At 45.5% G+C, this 15,635-nt stretch overlaps 1 long non-coding RNA gene across 1 annotated transcript; it reads left to right on the top strand.

Moving 5' to 3' along the window:
* The first annotated feature begins 3,932 nt into the window (after positions 1-3,932).
* Positions 3,933-11,845, top strand: LOC310706688. Its single transcript, XR_014526068.1, has 3 exons — positions 3,933-4,035; positions 7,485-7,606; positions 11,632-11,845. It is a non-coding gene; the product is annotated as an uncharacterized lncRNA (long non-coding RNA).
* Positions 11,846-15,635: the final 3,790 nt, after the last annotated feature.

Raw genomic sequence — 15,635 nt, 5'->3', positions numbered from 1 at the left:
ACACATTCTTCTGGAAAGGTGGTGGAGTAGTTTGGATTTGATATCCCGCTTTATCACTACCCGAAGGAGTCTCAAAGCGGCTAACAATCTCCTCTTCCTTCCTCCCACACAACAAACACTCTGTGAGGTGAGTGAGGCTGAAAGACTTCAGAGAAGTGTGACTAGCCCAAGGTCACCCAGCAGCTGCATGTGGAGGAGTGGAGACACGAACCTGGTTCCCCAGTTTACGAGACTACCGCTCTTAACCACTACACCACACTGGCTCCCTTCAAGACTCCCTTCAAGGTCTACTTGAACAAGAATGTTGAATACATGGAGTAGGCTTTGCTATAAAAAACGATCTTGTGAAGCTCTTGTCAGAAGTCCCTACCAGCATTAATGAGTAACTTTCAACCTTTCAAATAAAACTTACCAAAAACCAACAGGCTACTATTTTAAGCGCTTATGCACCAACACTGAATGCCAATGAAAGCATTAAAGAAAAAAAGTTATTCTCAGCTGCCAACAGGCCTGGTGCCTAAAGCCAGCTCCCCTTAAAGCACATCTTCCATTCTGTGCACATGACCAAGCCAGCGTATACATCACTGAGACAGGAGTGCAAACATGCTGAGATTGTGGGCTTGGAAGAGCACATCTTTGTTTGAGACTCTGTCCTGCCATGTGATGCCCCAAATAAAAGCAGCAACAAAAATACAATGAAAATATGAATAATGTGATTGCGGCAAATGGAAGAGAAAGGGGAGAGGATTCCTGAGGGACTGATCACAGAAGTTAAGTCGTATGTTTAAGGGCTGGGAAAGGGCTGAGAAGCCTTGTAATAATAATTGTTTTATTATTTATACCCCGCCCATCCTGCTGGGTTTCCCCAGCCACTTTGTACTCAAAGCATCACACAGATGTGAACAGTTACCCACAAAAATCTCATAAGATCTGTCAGCATTTCTCCTTCACCGTCGCTCTTTCCTTCCCAGACATAATTGTAGTTTGGTCTGTTTCTCCCCAGAATAGGACCTGATGCTTTGGTCAGCTGAAGAGGCAAGTCTCTCAAGGGAAGGACTAGAAAAGTACAGGGCAAGTGGCGGGAATAGAAAGGAACAAATCAATTGGTCACTGGAAGGCAGCTCTGTGAGGCAAAGGGGGACTGAGGCTTTGCAGTGGGGTCAGGAGCCATGGCCAGCTCTGGGAGGCCTATCTGTGTGTCCACTCAGAGAAGAATTAAAACACTTCCAACCAAACTTTGAGAGAACCCAAATTATCCTGCTGTGTGCAAATGGAAGCTGCTGTCGACCAAGAGAGCCAAGTTTTGATGTGCCACCCGCTGCCTCCTTACTGACAGATAACCGTTCTGTTTGGACACAGAAATGGGGACATTAGTGAGTTGCTTCTAAAGCTTCTCAAAAGGGCTTTTTAACCGCTTGGCTCCTGCTGGCTGCAATGGGAGTCTTGCTGCTAAATCCCTCAATTGACAGCTTCAAAATGGCATGGCAAAGAAATATCAGGTGCCCATTCTCTCAGGATGATCCTAGGACAATGCAAGGGACATCTTTGACAGCCTCTTGGCCCCACATGAGAAGTTTTTTTTTTCTAAACATGTTCTTGAAAGCCAAGATTGCTATATTCAGTCTTGTATAATAAGGGCATTTGAGCCTGTACGTGGATACAATTAACTGATTGGATGATTCTATAGCCTGCCTTTCTACTAGACAGTGGGGCTCCAAGTGAAAACCTGTGTATATATAATAAGGTTTTTTGTTTTTTTTAAGGCAGTGATAGCTTGTGTAGGCTCTGGGGGAACAACTATGGACGATGTCTAATCCCAAGACATCTGTGGCTGTTTCAAATTATGCTCTTTGAAGGTTTCCCGGTAACCATGGAGGAGAGTCTCCCTCTCCCTGTGTGTGTGGTACCTAGCGACCATGTCCAGGTTGCGGACTTCCCACTGACATCCGGTTAGCTGCTATGAGAACGAGATTCTGGGCTAGATGGGCCTTTGGTCTGATCCAGCAGGGAGGGTTACTGTGACATTTTTGACTGTGGGAGACAAGGTATTTCACCTATGTAGCTGGACAGGGTATAGCTCCTGTTTTGTTTTGTTTTGTTTTTCCAGGCAAAGACAGCTCTAATGGAGGGCTCTGTGGGTATGCAATTCCCAAGGCAGATGAGGGGGGAAAGGTCAGTTCCACAAGGATGGGGAACATGTGGCCCTCCTGATGTGGTTTGACTCCAGTTCCCATTAGCCTCAGCCAGCATGGTAGGTAAGTAAGTAAGTAAGTAAGTAAGTGGTGAAGGATGATGGGAACTGAAATCCAACAACACCTGAAGGGCCACACGGGTTTTCCATCACTGGCACCATCTCCAGGGGGGCCTGGGGAGCCAGGCAACCACAAATTTTTCACTTGGATTGTTCCACTGTAGGCCACAAAGGGGCACTTCAGTCTCTGCAGAATGTCCTGTAGTTTGTTTCCTTATCTTGAGTTTGTAAGAAGTGTCTTTAGTTATCCTTTTAAGGTAAAGTTTGATTTCCTACCCCGCACAGCTCATTCTGCTGAGTTTCCCTGACAACAATCTCTTGCTGTTGACGAATTCATGCCACTACCTTGATGACCACTCGTGGTGCCTTTCTTTAAAGAGACCGTGTTGATAGCATTGGCGAGTGTTACAGATAATAACTATAGGCACAAAACAGATTTTAGTGCTCCTTCTGCTTGTTGCTTTGACAAAGTCAAGCACCAAGAAAAAACGACCTCGTTCATTTGTTTCTGGTGTAGCACTTAAGCAAGTTCAACCAAACTTATCAATTAAAGGTATGTCCCCCACCTTTCTTCCAAGCAGCTCGGGGTAGTATATACATTGCTCCCTCTCCTCACATTATCCCCACAACAACACTGTGAAGCAGGCTAGACTGAGACAGAAAGACAAGCTGAAGATCACTGAAGGAGCGTCTCCACCCCCCCCATCATTCAGCCCGAACACTGATGTCAGGAGTGCATGCAGGAGCCAGGTCCTGTGACCAATAGGGCTTCTCAGGACTGGGACCTTCCTACATTTGTTCTGGAGAGGCACAGGTGAGGCCGCTTGGTAACTCACTGCACCTGGTGGCAAGAGCCAGGAAGGGATATGTCAGCATTTCCCTTTGGCTCTTTGCCACAGCAAAACATTTCCTTCCTTGCTTTGTTCGGCTTCTTGCTTCCTGATCCTCGGACCCTTGACTTCGTGACTCCTTGCTTCTCGACCCCCGGACCCTTGACTTCGTGATCCCTGCTTCCTGACCCTCAAATCCCTGGCTTCTGGACTCTTGTTCCTGCTCCCACCCCGCCATCTTGCCCCCGGTCTGGACGTCCTCAGCTGGGACTTCGATTGCCCGTAGACCGGACCGTGACAACTGAGGTCCACCTCCAAGGGCCTTCTGGTGTTTCCTTCACTGCGAGAAGTGAAGTTACAGGGAATAGGGCAGAAGACCACCTCAATGGTGGTGCCCTGCCTGTGGGATGCCCTCCCTTCAGATGTCAAGGAGGTAAAGAACTACACAACTATTAGAAGACATCTGAAAACAGCCCTATATCAGGAAATTTTAAATGTTTGACGTTTTATTATGTTTTTATATGTGCTGCAAGCTGCCCAGAGTGGCTGGGGAAATCCAGCCAGATGGGCGGGGTATAAATAATAAAATTATTATTGTCGTCGTCGTCGTCATGGCTGAATGGGGATTTCAACTCTGGTCCCTCAGAGCCTCATCTGACACATTAACCCCCACACCACCGCGCATCTTAAGCCTCCAAGACATTACATATGCTATCTTGTAAGAATCAAGCATTGTGACATGGAAGAATAAGAACCTATGAGGCTGCCAGGTGGAGCCTGATGATTGTTACATCATAACCATCAGGGTCTTTGCTGACTGCTGGCAGTTTGCCACATGTGTGTGTCTGAAGAGCACAGCACAACTTTTCCAGGGCCTCCTAAACCTGCTGTTGGCCCAGAGCTCAGAAGGTTGGGCTTTGAGGCTGGAATGTCTGAGCCGAAGCTGGAGATCTGGTAAGGCTACCCTGCTGAGTTCAACTGCATGTGTGTTAGCCCCTTTGATTTAAAAGAAAAAAGCACAGGAATATAAATATGAAACAAGCTTAGGGCAGTGTAGTTTCTCCCATGAACTTCTAACCACTCGGCAGGAGTTTCAGTCAAATGAGCCATAGGGCCAGCATGGATTGAGTTGTAGTCAATTAACTGTTGTTCAGAGTAGACCCACTGAAATGGATTTAAGTTGGCCATAGTCCTTAATTTCAGTGGGTCTGCTCTGAGTAAAAATTAGGTGAATACAACCCATTGTGTCTACAAATACAGAGCTCAGGCACGAAAATGTGAAACAACAGTAAGGAAGAGGGTTCACTGAACTACGCAACTTTCTGAAGACATCTGAAGGCAGCCCTGTATCGGGAAGCTTTTGATGTTTGACATTTTGCTGTGTTTTTATTATGCTGGAAGTCACCCAGAGTGGTTGGGGCAAACCAGTCAAATGGATTGGGTGTAAATAATAATAATAATAATGTCCAGAGTGCCACAAGCATTCAATTAACTCTTGAATGCAGGAGCTATGTTTTTAAGTACAGAGAGCATGTGAAGTAGGCAAGCTTGAGCCCCAGTGTAGTCCCCAAATAGAAAATATAGCTGCTGTCTCTTTATCATTAACTCAATGAACCCATAATTATAAAATAAACCAGGGAGAATAATTAGCATCTCCATCTTCAATTGACTTTCACCGTTTTAAATGCAATTATGTTTTAACTAATTTAGCACTTGCGACAAATGCTAAGAGATCCAGAGTCTTCCTAGCCACGCTTATAATTTAATTTTATGGCCCTTGGGGATGAGTTTCTTTATATGAATACTGGTTACTTCTCACTTCCTGATTTTTCTGTGTATAAGGGGCTTCCTTTATAACCCTCACATCAGAATAGAGCACAATATATTGTCATAGATCATGTGGAAGACAATTCCCATCATCCCTGACCACTGGCCGCGCTGAAGGGGGTTGATGGGAGCCTGTTGCTGCCCCATCCTTTTCATGCCTCTTTTGGTCCTAGGAGACTAGTGGAGAGGGGAGCTTGTCACAGCAGCAGGAGGAGACACCCATGACTCTTCAGACTCATCTCTGCCTCTTGGCTTCTCTCCTCCCACTCTTTTGCTTCAGCTGCCACCTCTGATTCTAGACTACTCTCTGCTACAGACTCTCCCAGCTCACTAAGCCCTGTTATCTATTCAGCTTCTGACACCTCTTCCCTCTCTTCTCCCTCTGACCACTCATCATCATAATCCTACCACTCTCCGGCCTATGAGTCGTCTTCTCCAGTGGTTCCCCAGCTGGTTCCTTCCACCATTCCTTTGTGTGCAACAAGTCCATGACACCTGCTTGAGCCCCAGTTTATTCTAGAAGAAGTCATGCCCACCAATCTCTCAGAACAGAAACATACCTGTTCGGGAGTGAAGATGCACTGCAGCATTTGCTTGCAGGTTCCACTTCTTCATTCTAAGTTTTAACAGTTTTCTTCCAGGCTTGTTAAAGGTTCCTTAGCTTAGTGTGAGGCATGCAGTTTGCTTGGTGAGCAATCAGATCTGAGATGATAGTGGGGGTTTCTGTGAGGGTCTTTTGTGGCTCCTTAGGGGGAAGGGTGTGATCTTGATGAGTCCTTCTCTCATGTGCTTATCACAGATTCCACAAAACACAATCTATAATATCCCCTCCCCTCACAACTAGCCAATAGTCCCTCTCCTGATTGTGCCAGCAAAGCAGTTCAGGAAGAGGTGGGCAAACATAGAATCATATAATTGTAGAGTTCGAAGGGACCCTTAGGGCCACCTACCAAAACCCTGGGATGCAGGAATCTCAACTAAAGCATCCATGACAGATAGCCACCCAAGCTCTGCTTAAAAACCTCCAATGAAAAAGAGTCTATCACCTTCTGAAGGATTCTGTTCCACTGTCTGCTCCATAGCTATGAAGCAGAACAGCTATGGATCATAGCTTTTACTGTCAGAAAGATATTTCTGATGTTTAGTTGGAATTTACTTTCTTGGTTTGTGTCCTGCCCTTTGGAACAGGAGAAAACATGTTTGCACCATCTTCCATGTGACAGCCCGTTAGCTATTTGAAGATGGCTATCACATCTGCTCTTAGTCTCCTCTTTTCCTGGCTAAACATACCCAACTCCCTCAACCATTCCTCATAAGGCTCAGTTTCCAGGCACTTGATCATCTCGGTTGCCTTATTGATATCAATATATACTGCTCCGATTGTGCGTGGTTTCAGAAGATTGTGGATTTTGCTGAGAGAAAACCTGTGAATAGCATCGCACAACAGTGATGGCCAAGTCAATATATGTGAATGATATCCCTGCTTCTAATAAAAGCCGTGAAGTGTTCACATAGGTTTCCCAACAATGCCAGTTGCTTTCTAATCATGTACTTCAATAAGCTGCTATACTTGACTGAAGTCCTTCCTGCCCCATTAAAATCAGTGGGTGTTCTGTAAGCAGGGGATTGCACGCTTTTTACTATTTCTCTAGCTCCAGACAGCAGAAAGACAGGTGCAGAGCTTCTGAGGCAACCCATATTTTATTTTGGTGGATTAGCATCCAGGGATGGATTTTAACACTTATTGCCGAAGCAGGCTGTAATGGAAAATCTATACTTTTATCAATAGCACTGACAGTTAGCAAAGATTACATCCTATTTTATTCTTTCCTTTCTTTTGGTTGCTCACACTGAAGGATAATACCGGGTCAAGAGGAAACTAAGCAGAACATTTGCTAAGTAAACAAGGTTCGTTCAGCTGTTTCTAGAATGATGGGAGACTCTCTTTGGTTTGCCTCAAAAATGACTGAGCGGGGCCACCTTTTCTGGAGATAATGAGAAAGAAGACCGTATTCCTAATGAAATTTTAAAAATAAGAGTGAAGCATGCTGGCCCACATTCGTTTCCCTGTACAATGTAAGAATAAAAAAAAATACTTTGAGAAGAGGAAATGTATTATAAGCAGTGGCAGAGAGGCTTTGCTGGTCTCTACTTTACAGGAGATAATGCTAGTGGAGTATTCCCAGGGAGAAACTCAGTGGCAGGAAATGTTCTTCCTGGGCATGCTCAGATAATAGATTTTCCCTCTTGGGCAAAGTAGTAGTGGCTTGATTGGGTGTGACGTGGGAGCAAATCTGAGCTGGATGCAGATTTGAAGGGAACTGGAGCTGACCTGAACCAGGGTGAGGGTTTTCTAATGAGGGTATGTTTCAAATGCACCAAATCGTAGTTTTACCAACCACTGTTAGCTCTGTTAAACCAGCCTTCCTATTCTTTTGCTAATGCCCTAGGATTCCAGTGGCTGAATGAAAGCAATACTAGATGCAGGGCTGTTGAAATTGAAAGGCTTATATTGACTCTCTCTCTCTCTCTCTCTCTCTCTCTCTCTCTCTCTCTCTCTCTCTCGCTTTCTACAGGTATTTTTAGGCTGACCTGCCCCTTTTGTTTTCCAGACTTCACAACTGATACCAGTTACTTAGAGTGGGACAGGAGGTTATGATGAAGTTATGATGGCACACTATGGGAAAGTCACTTTGGGGTGATGACATGTGACAAAGGGGTGCCTTTTTTTGGCAGTAACCTCATATAGTGTTTCCTTTTTAATTCACCATGCTTGTAATCAGTTTAGATCTTTCAATAATACACCTTCAGGGTTTTGCTTTTTACAGTCTACAACTGTCTTTTCAAATTCTGTTAAAGAAACACACAGTGTCTCTTTTTTCCTCCCTTATTCATATAAACATTAAGTTGAAAATACTGTAGACAAATAATGATTTTATCTGCTTGTTAATTGCTTAATCAGTTGCTAACATATATAAAGGCCCCTCACTTTTAAATCTAACTTCTCTTATTTTTACACAGAAAAGACTTGATTTATTTTCATTATTTACATCCTATGCCTTCAACGTAACTTCATGATTATGTTATGCCAACAAAATAGTAAAGTGCACTAAAAACAGAAAATAATAACATATGATGTTGGTTCTTTAATTGTTCATGAAATTTATTTTAAAAAGAACTTGGTTCTTTCAACACAACTTCTTTTTTCCATCTCCTCACAGAAAATAACAACAACAACAACAACAACAACAACAACAACAACAACAACAACAACAACAATTTTATTATTAATAACCCATCTGGCTGGGTTTCCCCACCCAGCCACTGTGGGTGGCTCCTAACAGAACACTAAAAACAGAATAAAACTTCAAACATTATAAACTTCCCTAAACAGGGCTGCCTTCAGATGTCTTCTAAAAGTCAGTTGTTTATTACCTTGACATCTGGTGGGAGGGTGTTCCACAGGGTGGGCGCCACTACTGAGAAGGCCCTCTGCCTGGTTCCCTGTAACCTCACTTTTCACAGTGAGTTATTTAGGCAACTCTTGGTTGTTTGGTTGTTCTCTGTCCCACTTAGCATTTGCCATGTTTAAAGTACGTTCTGCAATTGAAACGAGGTGCAATTTTTGATCGAGAAGAGAACTCTTGATGGTTAGATTTCATGAACTACCTGTGCATGGAACAACCTGGTCTAATTCTGAATATAGAAGTGGAGAAGAACAACTGGGATCTAGGGAATTCAAGCTTCTTTGATAACATTATAGATCACTGTTGAAAGATGCAGAGTGTAAGCTGAAGAGCATCTCTCTCTCTCTCTCTCTCTCTCTCTCTCTCTCTCTCTCTCATGTGTGTGTGTGTGTGTGTGTGTGTGTATGTGTGTTTGCAGAGTCCTTTTAAAAAATATTTGCAGAAGCAAAGCTTCTGCTAACAGTTTACGCATATCACTCCAGGCCAGCAAAACTGCCAGGGGTTTTATTTCACCGCTTTCATTGATCGTGATGTGACAGAGTGACTATTTCAGGAAGTGCATAGCCATGTCTTTATTTTCTCCCCTAATGCGTATGGAGCAGTTAATAGGTTTGCAGTCCAAGGTGATTTTCTACCACAATGCTCGGAGCCATTAATGTATTATAATAGTCTCGTGTTTGAGATGAAAATGCACAGTTGAAAACCAAAATTTTAAAGGTGCCTTCCCAATTCTCTTGATCAGGGGTCCTCAAACTTTTTATACAGGGGGCCGGTTCACTGTCCCTCAGACACTGCTGGGGGCCAGACTACATTTTTGGGGGGGAAATGAACGAATTCTTATGCACATTACATGTTACAGCTAATGACTTGCAGTTCAAACAATGGCAAAAATATTTACAGTGGTGCCTCGCAAGACGAAAAGAATTCGTTCCGCGAGTCTTTTCGTCTTACGATGTTTTTCGTCTTGCGAAGCACGGTCCGTCGCAACTGCGCCCCTTCAAGCGGCTTTTTAAAAAAAGCGCAAGACGTTTTCATCTTGCGAAGCAAGCCCATAGGGAAACCCTTTCGTCTAGCGAGTTTTTCGTCTTGCGAGGCATTCGTCTTGCAGGGCACCACTGTATCTAGGTTTATATAGCAAGGGGGAAACCTATAAAGCTTTACAAGATGCAAAGTAAAGGGGAGGGTTGGGTGTACCAAATCTAAAGAGATATTTTGCAGCTTGTTGTTTAATGAGGATGAAGGAGTTGTTGACATTAGGGCTGAGTGATACCTGATTTCCAACATCATACTGTATCTCCAGCTAAACCTTGCGATATGCCAACATTAACAACAACAACAACAACAACAATTTATTTATATCCTACCTATCTGGCTGGGTTTCCCCAGCCACTCTGGGTGGCTTCTAGCAGAATATTAAAATACAATGATTCATCCAATATTAAAAGCTTCCCTAAACAGGGTTGCCTTCAGATGTCTTCTAAAAGTCCGATAGTTGTTTAATTCTTTGACATCTGATGGGAGGGCATTCCACAGTGAGGGGACATATTACGATGCTGGAAAGGAGGAAATAAGACACGGAGGAAGAGGGCAGTTGCTGGCCACACAATCAGCTTCACCATGCACAACTACTGCCTGTTCCTTGCATGGGCATGCGCCGTTGCCCCGGGCTGAGCCTCAGGCAGAGCACATCAGCCAGGGCGCCACATGGCATGGCACCACACACACAAAGAGCCCCAGGGTTCCACCAGCCTCCCTAGAGCTGCTAGCCATGACTCACCCTAACAATAGCCTCTTGCCAGGCAAGTGGCAGCTACCGGGAGCCACTATGATGGGGGCACAAACCAAACATGTTCCACTCAGGCTCCATTCCACTCAGTGATCAGCGTGAGGGAGGGAGGGAGTGAGTGAGGGAGGGAGGGAGGAGGCAGCAGCCAGAGAAACAAACTGAGGGGCTGGGGGACTCCACTCACATCCTGGGCTCCTGAGGCCATGGCACGTGTTCTTTTCAAGTGTTAAATGTTCGGAAAAAGTCAGAAGCCCAAGGCAGTATAAGTTCCTCAACTTAGTTTATTCAACATTTGTCAGTGACAACAGCTCACTCATAGGAACACAAGAACCAAACTGACTGGACAACACAATAATAATGCTGAGCATGAACAGACCATTGACAGTTGACAGTTGACAGTGCATGCGCTTACTTGCCATTAGAACATTCGTCTACCAACGCTTCTACGATTGGTTAGAACGCTCCTTGTAACATAAAATGTGTTAAACCCAATACATAACATCAAGGAAACGCCTCGCCTCGCTGTGTTTACCTCAGTGTGCGGGGACGGACTGAGCAGGCAGCGAGGTCCTCCACCTTGTGGGGGGTGGCATGCCTTGCCTGGAGAAGCCATTCTCTCTCTCGCTACCTTGCTTGCTCTTCCCGAGGGCCTCCATTCTGCCCTGGGCGGCCTCGTTTCTCCGGAGCGCCCAGCCAGAGGACGTGCGCCTGCCTGCAGCCAGGCCGGAGTGGGCCGTCTGGGCTTGTCAGAGGCTGCTGCCCGAGCTGGCAGAAGAGGCAGAGGGAAAACGAGGCATTTTCATCATCAAAGGACGGAGTGGTGGGTTACGCGTGAGGTGGCACTTCCCACTCGCTTGCCACAACTCGCTGCTTGTCTGCAGGGGGTGGTGGCAAATGAGGAGCCCTAGCAGTGGAGCCAGTGGAGGGCCCAGGCTGCTGAGTGAGGCCTGCTCTTTGGCTGCCACTCCCCTGTTGGCACCCCTGCTCCACTGGGCAGGCCAGAGCGGGCATAGGCTTCTCTGCTCTCCACGCTCTTGCTGCAGCAACTGCCACAGTCCAGTGAGCCAGGCGGGCAGAGAAAGCGCTGCCACCACGGCCGCTGCACTCGGGGCAGGTGCCTGGCGTTTCAGCTGGCGGGCCGGATTTACGAGCCTGGAGGGCCGGATCCGGCCCGTGGGCAATAGTTTGGGGACCCCTGCTCTTGATCATGTCTCTCTATTCTGGACTTAAAGCCCATTTGGACATTCCAAGGAAGTTACGAGAGATGGGTCATAAATGGCTGAGGGCTCGATTCAACCCCTCGCCTCCTCTCCCTGGGTTGTGGGCCACCCAAAAGATTGGCTCTGGGAGGGTCAGGAGTATTGCATATATTGATATTTTGCACTTTGAAGCAACAGAAGCATAAGAACTTACTCCTTTCGGAAGAAATGTCCAGGCCCACAAAAATATTATTCAAACTTTATCTTGCAGAACTCTTCAAAACAAAACAGAAACATCAAATGATACATGCAAAAATATCGATACAGTATCTTGTGCTGTCCAGCAAGGGCTCAGCATCTTAGAAATAAAAGGCAATTCCAAAAATCCAAACTGTGTCTCTCCCCACCAGCCTGCATTCCAGCCTCCATTGGCCTTCGACTTTGCAGCTGATGTTGAGTCATTTTGCATGCTTTTGTTCTCTGTGGTGTTTTTTTTTGGGGGGGGGGGCTAAACTGGCAACTCCCTTCAAAATGGAGATTTGCCACTAAATACCTTCATCACCTGATCTAAGATTCGAACACTAATGTGTTAGCTAGCAGGAAACAGCAGTTAGTTAATTATCAACTCATTAAAAGCCAAGAGAGAGCTCTGCTTGCTTTTCTAAAGCTTCAGTGGAGTCTACCCACTTAAAACTTTTCACTAATGCACATTTAGATAGTATGACAAATGTGGTGGCGGCTGAACATCAGAGCCACCGATCTGCTCCCTGCTCACAGTGCTCGAGTTGAGAGGAAGTAGAGGGCGGCTTAAATGAAATCCACAAGCTTCAACCTCAGACTTGCTCCAGTTATACTAAAAAAAGTAGCTAGAATCAGTAGCTAAGGCACCACAGAAGGTATTGGGACCTCTGTGCCAACTCCATTCAAGCACTGCTGCAACATCTAGTTCAAGCTTTCAATCTCCTGACAACATGGTTCCCTCTTCTAGATCCTCTTCTGTTTGGATTGCTTAATTATTTGGATTCAAGTTATGATTCCTCCTATTTTTGAGCTGCCTTTCAGCAGAAAGTTGGCATGCTCATAGTGTAGAGTTCCAAGAATGAATAATCACAGTGAGGCTTACGTTGACTCTCCCCCCCCCCGCCCCTATCTATTGGTCCCCACGTCACAAAAAGTTCAGAATGTGTAGGTGGCATCATTCTATATGTCAGTTAATTTATTTCTGTAGAAAGGTTTATAGACCACTTAATCAAAGAGCTCTTTCTGTTCAAAATAAAACTGTAGATAAAACACAGCTAAAGTTCACAAACCTATTAAAATAGACACCATTAAAACACATATGAAAACAGGAAAACTTTTCAAATGAATTTAGGTAACTCAGTTATGTGTCTGCGTAGGCTTGGTTTAATGAAAAAGTTTTTCACAATTTAGCTTTCATAAGCAGATCATTAAAAAAAAAAGTGATGTGATGAGGGACCACAGATCATGTCCTTTCCATGTTAAGTCTAACATGTTAAGCCTAACAATGGAAACCAAGCTGTGAGACAAGCCTATTATGAGTGCCACAATTATTACTATATCACTTTTCCTAGGTTAGATCAGCCTTGCAAATATGTTCACAAGAGTCACTAGCCCATAACACTGGAACGGTCAACCGGCTTTTCTGCCTTGCTGCTGGAAGAAATTCTCACCTGCCACAGGTGAGCAGATGAAAGGCCTGTACATTGAAAACATCCTTCCGCTCGTCTAAAAGGCCACTGATAGTTAAAGGCCTGGTTACAGAGGAAAGTTTTTGCCTGGCACCTAAAGCTATATAATGATGGCGCCAAGCGAGCCTGTCTAATTGTCTAATTCTTTTCTGATCGATACATTTGGAGAGCTGCTGTTAGAAGAGTTACGACTGCACCACTTCCAATTATGAATCTCTGAGAGCAAAAGGTGAGAGGAGAAGTTGAGTGCTGATGAAACGATAGCCTGCTTTGTGGGTTTCTGTCATAATTTGTGTCAGCTTGAATGGGAGAGCAAGTGTCTCCCTCCTTTTGCAGGAGAGGCTGGGCTGGTTCACACCTTAATATTCATCTGCTGTAGACTATATCTTCACAGAGAGAAGTTTCGTGTTTATTTTATTATACATGGAAATCCATACAATTCTCCGTTATGGATAAAGAGCCACCCAGAGTGGCTGGGAAAACCAGCCACATAAAATTATTATTATTATTATTACTATTATTATTACTACTGGCCCATTGGCAATTACCTTAACATTATTAACTATGTTACTTGATATGAGCAATGAATATGAACAGGCACACTTGGTGAGGATGTGAGAGAGGGCCTTCTCAGTGTCTGCTCCCAGACCTTGAAACTCCCTAGAGAGGCTCGACTTCCTCTTTGCTGTCCTTCTGCTGGTAAGTGAAAATCATTTTATTCTGCCATGCTTTTGGAAATTATCTGTTTTAAGGAAAGGGCTTTTAATAGCGCTGTGTTGTTTTTGCTATCTGTATTTTAATACATTTATATTTTCATTGTCTTAATTCTGTTACAGTTTGCTTTTTAACTACCGTATTTTTCGCCCTATAGGACGCACTTTCCCCCCTCCCAAAATGAAGGGGAAATGTGTGTGCGTCCTATGGGGCGAATGCAGGCTTTCGCTGAAGCCTGGAGAGTGAGAGGGGTCGGTGCGCACCAACCCCTCTCGCTCTCCAGGCTTCAGGAGAGCCCCAGCGCCAGCCCCACAAGCTCGGGGGGCAGTGGGGAGGCGCAGCGCGCCATCCCGCTGTCTCCTGATGTGGTTTGGAAGCTGACGGCAGGGAGATGTGTGCTTCTCCCCGCTGCTGGCCCCACAAGCGCCGGGGGGGGGGGAAAATAAATTTTGTTTTCTTTATTTCCCCCCCAAAAAACTAGGTGCGTCCTATGGGCTGGTGCATCCTATGGGGTGAAAAATACGGTATTCTGTTTTATATGTTTTTAGTTTGTTGTATTTTATGCCATAATTCTTTATAATAAGTACTATATTAGTCTAAATCACAACCACAATCATAAATGTTATGGATGGAAGAAAACTGCTCCTGTCCAGCGCTTTCTATTTAAATTTATCACAGCCTATCAAGGTCCCTGCAATGTCATCGAAGGGAAGCAAGTGGCTCCCATGAAAGTCAATTAAGCTGTTTCCCCGACAGCTTCATAGGTTGCAAGCAACTTCCCCAAAACATCTGCCAAGAGGACAGGCTCCTGCCATCTCAAAGCAGGTGACTTCCTTTTCATTCTTCCAGAACCCAGCAATTTGAGCAGGCAGCCTAAAGCCTGTGGGAGAGATTTGCAGTGCCAGCGAAGCCTATGTCTCATTTGGTGTCTGTTGCCTCAATCTCTTCCTGTCGTCCTCCAGCAGCATTCTGCCTCCTTTGATGCACAGGAGTGTGAGGTTAGGGAAGAAGAGAAGACAGACAAGGCATCAGAATGTAGAGGAGGAATCAACATAGGCAACAGAACTAAGGGAAGGGAAGGAAACACTTATGGCATGGGCCAGTCTCAGGCATTTTGCCTCTGTGCATTCAGCAGTCCATGAGAGCAGAGGCAGTGCAAGACATTGTGCCGCCTGAGGCTGACCCAGTTGTCTCTGCCTCCTTCTGCTCCTGGCTTCCTCTGACCCCCTCCATTTGCCTGTTATTTACTCCAGCCAGCTGGCCTCTGACAAAGCAGTGGCAGCATGGGCACTGCCAAGTTTGCTCCGAGGAAGGGGCCTTTGCTCAAAGTGTGGTGTTGTTGGCGAAGTTTCCCAGAAAGCCCCTGTGCCACTCGGTGGGTCTCAGAAACACAGCTTTACAATGCCTCAAGGCAGTGGTGGCACTAGCACTCTCTGGGAAACCTTACTCACATGGTGACACTCTGAAGTAGCAAAGCCAGCAGCACCCTTGCCGCCACTGCAGTGTGAGTGGGTGGAGCAGCTGGAGGCAAGAGTGGCGCCAGTGAACAGGCAGCATTGTCTAGCTGGTGAATTGTATGCAGCAGATGGAGGGAGGGCACAATTCATTGCCTCTCACGCACCTCCTGTGCCACATGACTCATGACAAGGCTGGCCCTGGGGAGTATGGCTATATGCACAGACTGTGCCTTCAGTGCACGCATTACCACCCCTGGCAGACTTGACTCTTTCAAATTTCAGCAGTGCCCTGTGCGAGGCCAAAATGCAATGCCCCCTGCCTCTCACCTTCCTTTCTGCTCAATTCACCACGTCATAGTTGTGGGGCCCTCTAGGCTCTGCATACAGTGCGGCAG

Source organism: Podarcis liolepis (genome assembly GCF_965112155.1).
Source record: "Podarcis liolepis genome assembly, chromosome: 5".
Taxonomy (NCBI): Eukaryota; Metazoa; Chordata; class Lepidosauria; order Squamata; family Lacertidae; genus Podarcis; species Podarcis liolepis.
This window is presented reverse-complemented; position numbering and strand designations above follow the sequence as displayed.